The following is a 7,678-nucleotide window of genomic DNA, read 5'->3' as shown; positions in this document are numbered from 1 at the left end:
GTATGTGACCGGTCAAAATATATTAATACATTAAAAAAAAATTCACCAATGCCAGAAGTCTGCCAAGAAAAATAGGCGAGTTGGAAACTCTGGTGCATCAGGAGAGCTATGATGTAATCGGTATCGCTGAAACTTGGCTTCATTCCTCACATGACTGGGCTATTAATATTCCTGGCTATGCACTCTTTCGGAAAGACAGAGTAAAAAGGAAAGGTGGAGGGGTCTGTCTGTACGTGAGAAGTGATCTCAAAGCGAGTGAGAAAGAGGACCTCGTGGAAGGAGAGTGTGATGAGTCTGAGGCATTATGGGTGGAATTGCATACAGATGTGTGTAGTTCAAAGTTAATCATTGGAGTTTGTTATAGACCACCCAATGTTAATGAGAAGGTGGAGACTCAGCTCCTTGCAAAGAAGGAAAGGGCTGCAAGGGCTGGGACAGTGATAATAATGGGGGATTTTAACTACCCAGAAATTGACTGGGGTAATAGCACTGCTGGGACAGTCAAAGGGCAAAAATTTGTAAACCTATTACAGGACAATTTTATGGTCCAGTTTATTGAGGCCCCAACTAGGAATGATGCTCTGTTGGACCTGGTAATCTCAAACCATGCAGAATGTATTACTAATGTTCAGATAAAGGAACATCTGGGTAGCAGTGACCATAACATGATTTTATTTGATGTTAGCTGTAAGCAAAAATCACATACGGGAAAGATAAAAACACTTAATTTCAAGAGAGCAAATTTTCCAAGGATGAGGGCTGCTCTCCAGGACTTAGACTTGGAGAGAATATTGGCACCAATGGGCACAGAACAGGAATGGGAATTCTTCAAAAAGACTGTTTGTGATCTCACGGCAAAGTATATTCCCATGGGCAATAAGTTTAAAAGGTTAAAAATAAAACCGATGTGGCTCACGGCCAAAGTTAAAAAAGCTATAAACTATAAAAAAAGAGCTTTTAAAAAATATAAAAATGAAGGAACGCTAGTGTCATTTAAATGTTACAAGGAATATAACAGAATATGTAAAAAGGAAATCAAGGATGCAAAAATTCAAAATGAAAGACAAATTGCAAAAGATAGTAGGACAAACCCCAAAAAATTCTTCAAATATATTAATAGTAAAAAGGTTAAGTCTGAGCATGTAGGCCCTTTGCAAAATAATCTGGAGTGAGTGACTGGGGACAAAGAGAAGGCTAACTTATTAAATACTTTCTTCAGCTCTGTGTATACAAAGGAGCATGGGGGAGCTCATGTCCATAATGGGGGTGGTACTGACGCAGCCCCAAATCCACAATAGCTCAAAAGTGATATGGTCCAGAAATATTTGGACAGAATAAAGGTGGATAAAGCACCTGGACCTGATGGCATCCACCCACGGATCCTAAAAGAATTGAGCTCTGTAATTTCAAAGCCATTGTATGTAATTTTTAGGGACTCATTAATGACAGGAATAGTACCACTGGATTGGCGCAGGGCCAATGTGGTGCCTATATTTAAAAAGGGAACAAAGTCTTTACCAAGTAATTATAGACCCGTTAGTTGAACTTCTGTAGTTGGGAAGATACTGGAGGGATTAATAAAAGACCACATAGATGAGTTCTTGCAGGAAAAAAATATTTTGAGCAACATACAGCATGGATTCATGAAAGACAGAAGTTTTCAGACAAACCTGATTTCTTTTTATGGGGTAAAACCTTGGACAGACGTGGACGTGATATATTTGGATTTTGCATTCGATACAGTTCCGCACACACGGCTCATGTGTAAGGTAAAGTCTACAGGTTTGGAAATATCAGTTTGTAAATAGATAGAAAACTGGCTAAAAGACAGAATTCAGAGAGTAGTGGTTAATGATTCTTACTCTGAATGGTCTAAGGTTATCAGTGGTGTACCCCAAGGTTCAGTGTTGGGACCCTTACTTTTTAATATCTTTATAAATGATATTGGGACTGGGATCAAAAGTAACATTTCCGTCTTTGCAGATGACACCAAGCTATGCAGTGGAATAACGTCCTTACAGGATGTTTCCAATTTACAAGCCGACCTCAATGCTCTGTCTAATTGGGCGACTATGTGGCAGATGAGGTTTAATGTTGAGAAATGTAAAGTTATGCACTTGGGGGCTAAGAATATGCATGCATCATACATGCTAGGGGGAGTACAACTGGGGGAATCCATAGTGGAGAAGGATCTGGGGGTTTTGGTAGATCATAAGCTCAATAATAGCATGCAATGCCAAGCTGCGGTTTCCAAAGCAAGCAAAGTCCTTTCCTGTATTAAGAGAGGTATGTACTCCAGAGAGAGAGATATCATTTTGCCCCTGTTCAAATCATTAGTAAGACCTCATCTGGAATATGCAGTTCAGTTTTGGGCACCAGTTCTCAAAAAGGATATCGGTGAACTGGAGAAAGTGCAGAGAAGGGCAACCAAACTGATAAGAGGCATGGAGGAACTCAGCTAAGAGGAAAGATTAGAGGAACTGAATTTATTCACTCTTGATAAGAGGAGATTAAGGGGGATATGATCAACATGTACAAATATATAAGGGGTCCATATAGGGAACTTGGTGTCGAGTTATTCACTTTACAGTCAACAAAGAGGACAAGGGGGCACTCTTTACGTCTAGAGGAAAAGAGATTTCATCTCCAAATACGGAAAGGTTTCTTCACAGTAAGAGCTGTGAAAATGTGGAATAGACTCCCTGCAGAGGTGGTTATGGCCAGCTCAGTGGATTTCTTTAAGAAAGGCCTGGATTATTTCCTAAGTGTACATAATATAACTGGGTACTAACATTTATAGGTAAAGTTGATCTGGGGAAAATCCGATTGCCTCTTGGGGATCAGGAAGGAATTTTTTCCCCTGCTTTAGCAAATTGGATCATGCTCTGCTGGGGTTTTTTGCCTTCCTCTGGATCAACTGTGGGTATAGAATTTTCGCTGACATTAGCACAAATGCAGAAGGGGGTGGTGGGTTAAAAGTTCACTGCCATGAGAATCAATGCAAGGTGGGGGGATGAGGGGTTAACATTCCCTGCCACTGACCACCAATGCAGGGGAGGGGTTCAGTGAATGTTAAACCCCTATACCCCACTTGCATTGGTGATCATGGCAATATTAACACCTCGCTCAATTCCAGCCTGCTCCAGTATTATTTCCTTTACTTCCTGATGATGGACAGGGAGCAGCAGCAATGACATCAAATATCGTCGGCTAAGCTTACCTCAGCACATATTTGGTCCTGCTCAGCTCACATCTCCCTTTTCCATTCGGGCCAATGGGCAGGTGAGCTGTATCTGAGGCCAACAGCATCCCCATTCCTCCCACACAAGAGGAGTCTGCACCTCTTGGTTGTCCTGCACCTGAAAGTGCTGAAGGAGGTAGGGGGAGTAATCACACAGATGGAGGGAGGATTTAACTTTGTTGTTGCAGCCCTGCACTGTGCTCTGTTCTGAATGAATGACAGGCATAGGTGTGTGCACAGGGTGTGCTGGGTGTGCCTGGATACATCCTAATCATACCCCAATCACCCCATGGGCATTAGCATTATCGAGGAGTGGCATCAGTAGCCAGTGTAAATTCCCCAACTATATTAAAGGCTAGGTTCAACTATAGGAGCACACTACACTTGTATGTAGAGTATAGCATTATATGCTCCCAATTAGGGATGAGCCGAACACCCCCCGGTTCGGTTCGCACCAGAACTTTCGAACGGACCCCAAATTCGAACGAACTTTAGAACCCCATTGAAGTCTATGGGACTCGAACGTTCGAAATTAAAAGTGCTAATTTTAACGGCTAATATGCAAGATACTGTCCTAAAAAGGGTTTGGGGACCTGGCTCCTGCCCCAGGGGACATGGGTCAATGCCTAAAATGTTTTTAAAAATGGCCGTTTTGGCGGGAGCACTGATTTTAATGACGATTAAAGTGAAAAAAAAACGTGAAATATTCCTTTAAATATGGTGCCTGGGGGTGTCTGTAGTATGCCTGTGAAGTGCCACGTGTTTCCCGTGTTTAGAACAGTCCCTGCACAAAATGACATTAAACAGAAATAACATCATTTAAAACTGCTTGCGGTTTTAATGTTATATCTGGTTCCTGCAATATGGTTGAAAATAATTGAGAAAAATGGTATGGGTAGCCCTCCCTGCCCATTACCAGCCCCTTTGGGTCTTGTACGCATATTAAGGGGAACCCAGTACCCATATTAAAAAAAGGAAATGCGTGTGGCCCCCAGGCCCTATATACTCAGAACAGCAGTATACAGGCGTTGCAAACAAGACAGGGACTGTGTAGGTTTGTTGTGTTAAGTTGAATCTGTTTGTAATTTTCAACTGGTACATTTTTAAAGTGTAGCTCCAGTCAAAAAAACTATTTTTAAGCTTTTTGGAAAACATAGGGAAGGGTTATCACCCCTGTATAATTAGTTTTGTCGTACATCTTTTTTCATCTCACTTGCTGTTGTCTCCTTCCGTTTGCAAGTAGGAGATGTTTGTAAGTTGGATGTTTGAAAGTAGGGGCCTGCCCTATATGCTCTGCAGAAATGTGAAATATTATATCAAGAATTGTAATTACATGTCCCTGTTAAACAGGGGCAGAAAAATTGGGCCTTAGGCACTGGTGCTGGTGCCACCACACTGCAACCTCTTCCATATACTCTAGTTTTATTGCAGGAATTAGCCCTGCTGCAAAGCATTGCATCAAAAATTGTAATTAAACGCCCCTGTTAAACAGGGGCAGAAAAATTGGGCCTTAGGCACTGGTGCTGGTGCCACCACACTGCAACCTCTCCCATATGCTCTTGTTTGATTACAGGAATTAGCCCTGCTGCAAAGCATTGCATCAAAAATTGTACTTAAACGCCCCTGTTAAACAGGGGCAGAAAAATTGGGCTGATGGCATCACCCAGAACCAGAAATGTTCTTCCAACATATCAGCGGAGGAGGAAGAGGATAGACAATCAACATAACAGGACAGTCACTCAGCATCAGCATAGGCAGTCTTGAAGGGATGTGATATTTCAAAACAAATTATTCTGTTACATCAGCTTCAGGTGCTTGGTAGCTGTGGGTGATCCAAGACTGATTCATCTTGATGAAGGTCAGTCGATCAACTGATTCAGTGGACAGGCGCACCCTGTGATTGGTAACAAAGCCACCAGCAGCACTGAAGGTGAAAGAACGCTGGATGCAGGACAGGCTAGTAGCTCAATTGCATACTGTGCAAGCTCTGGCCAGTGATCCATCCTCAAGACCCAGTAAGCCAGAGGATTTTCGGTGGGAAAGGTGTCCAAGTCTGACCTTGCCCCTAGGTATTCCTGCACCATGTAAATCAGACGCTGGCGATGGGTGCTGGAACCGATCATACCTTGGGGCTGCGGACTAAAAAATCGTCTGAAAGCATCAGTCAGACGGCCACCTTCTCCACCGCTCCTTCTGACCGATGCCTCAGCAACACGTTGTCCAGGACCAGGAGTTTGTAACCTCCCAGTCTCTGGGAACGCGTTGCACAGAGCTTTCTGCAAGGCCTCCCGGAGATGTCTCATCCTCTGCTCCCTCTGCGATGGCAAGATAAGGTCGGCAACCTTACCCTTGTACAGTGGATCAAGGAGAGTGGCCAGCCAGTAATGGTCCCTCTCCTTGATCCGAAGAATACGAGGATCCTTCCGCAGGGTTTGCAGGATCAGGGAGGCCATGCAGCATAGGTTAGCTGAGGCATTCGGTCCGGAGTCCTCTGGGTCACTAAGGACAACATGATCCGCAGCTACCTCCTCCCAGCCAGGTGTCCAAGTCCACGTGTTTCTTGGGACTGTAAATCATCCCTACAGGACTGCTGCTGCTGCTGCTGCTGACGCTGAGTGCCAGCCTCCACCTCCATGCTGACACAATCATCCTCCTCCTCCTCTTCCTCCTCCTCATCCTCTTCCTGTGTGATGGGTGGCACAGCAGGAACACTGTCTGGATAAAGGGGGCCTTGAGAGGCAAGGAAGTCCTCCTCTTCCTGCCTCTGTTCTGCCTCAAGTGCCCTGTCCATTATTCCATGCAGCGTATGCTCCAAGAGGTGGACAAGAGGTACAGTGTCACTGATGCATGCACTGTCACTGCTCACCATCTTTGTGGCCTCCTCAAACGGTGACAGGACAGTGCATGCATCCCTGATCATACCCCACTGGCGTGGTGAGAAAAAACAAGCTCCCCTGACCCTGTCCTGGTGCCGTAGTCGCACAGGTACTCATTGATGGCCCTCTGCTGCGTGTGCAGCCGCTGCAGCATGGCCAACATTGAGTTCCATCTGGTGGGCATGTCACATATAAGGCGGTTCTTGGGCAGGTTCAACTCCTTTTGGAGCTCAGCCAGCCGAGCACAGGCATTAAATGATCGGCGGAAATGCACACAGACTTTCCTGGCCTGCTTCAGGACATCCTGTAAGCCGGGGTACCTGCCCAAGAACCGCTGCACCACCAGGTTAAGGACGTGAGCTACACAGGGCACATGGGTCAGTTGTCCCTGTCGGAGGGAGGAGAGGAGGTTGGTGCCATTGTCACAAACCACCATTCCTGGCTTAAGCTGGCGTGGCGTCAACCACCTCTCGGCCTGCCCCTGCAGAGCTGACAAAACATCCGCCCCAGTGTGGCTCCTGTCCCCCAAACAAACCAGTGCAAGCATGGCATGGCATCGTTTTGCCTGCGTACTTGCGTAGCCCCTGGAACGCCTACGAAGCACCGCTGGTTCTGAGGACAGAGCACTGGAAGAGGCCATGGAGGAAGAAGAAGAGGAGGGGGTGGAGGAGAGAGGTGTGTCACAACCAATAGTAGCATTTTGGAGGCGTAGTGGCGGAACAACCTCCAACACTACTGCACCTTGTCCTGCATCCTTCCCAGCTACCAGAAGAGTGACCCAATGGGCCGTGAAAGACAGGTAACTTCCCTGTCCATGCCTGCTGGACCATGAGTCAGCGGTAATATGCACCTTACCGCTGACCGCCCTGTCCAGCGAGGCAAGGACATTGCCTTCCACATGCCGGTAGAGAGCCGGAATCGCCTTCTATGAGAAAAAGTGGCATTTTGGGACCTGCCACTGAGGAACCGCACATTGTACAAACTCACAGAAGGGGGCCGAGTCTACCAACTGAAAAGGCAGCAGTTGAAGTGCTAGCAATTTAGCCAAGCTAGCATTCCACCACTGGGCATGTGGATGGCTGGGAGTGAACTTCTTTCGCCGGTCCAGCAGCTGGGGGAGGGACATTTGCCTGCTATAATCGGACGTGGGTGTACCGCTAGCAGAGTTCCCGGAAGCACTTGACTGTGACACACCTAATTCTACACCTTCATTCCTCTCAGAGCAGGTTTCAGAGAGGACTGAAGGTCTAGTGGGGTTGGAGATGCCAGCTGATGAGGAGCAAGGAGAGGTCTGCTTTGTTCTTTGGTGTGGGTCTTTGAGGTACGCTTGCCAGCGAGCTGCATGGCAGGTCAACATATGTCTGGTCAAGCATGTGGTACCCAAGCGGCTGATGTTTTGGCCACGTGAGATACGCTTGAGACATTTGTTGCATATAGCAGCGGTGCGATCTGATGCACTCGTCTCAACAAAGGCCCACACCAAAGAACTTTTAGAATAACGCGCAGAGGCAGCGCCCTGCACAGGTGGAGCTCTGCGGTGTGATTCAGTCGTTGTGCTGCC

The sequence above is a fragment of the Lithobates pipiens genome, unplaced genomic scaffold, assembly GCF_037356315.1.
Source record: "Lithobates pipiens isolate NorthernLeopardFrog02 unplaced genomic scaffold, aLitPip1_a1.2 Scaffold_27, whole genome shotgun sequence".
Classification (NCBI taxonomy): Eukaryota; Metazoa; Chordata; class Amphibia; order Anura; family Ranidae; genus Lithobates; species Lithobates pipiens.
This window is presented reverse-complemented; position numbering follows the sequence as displayed.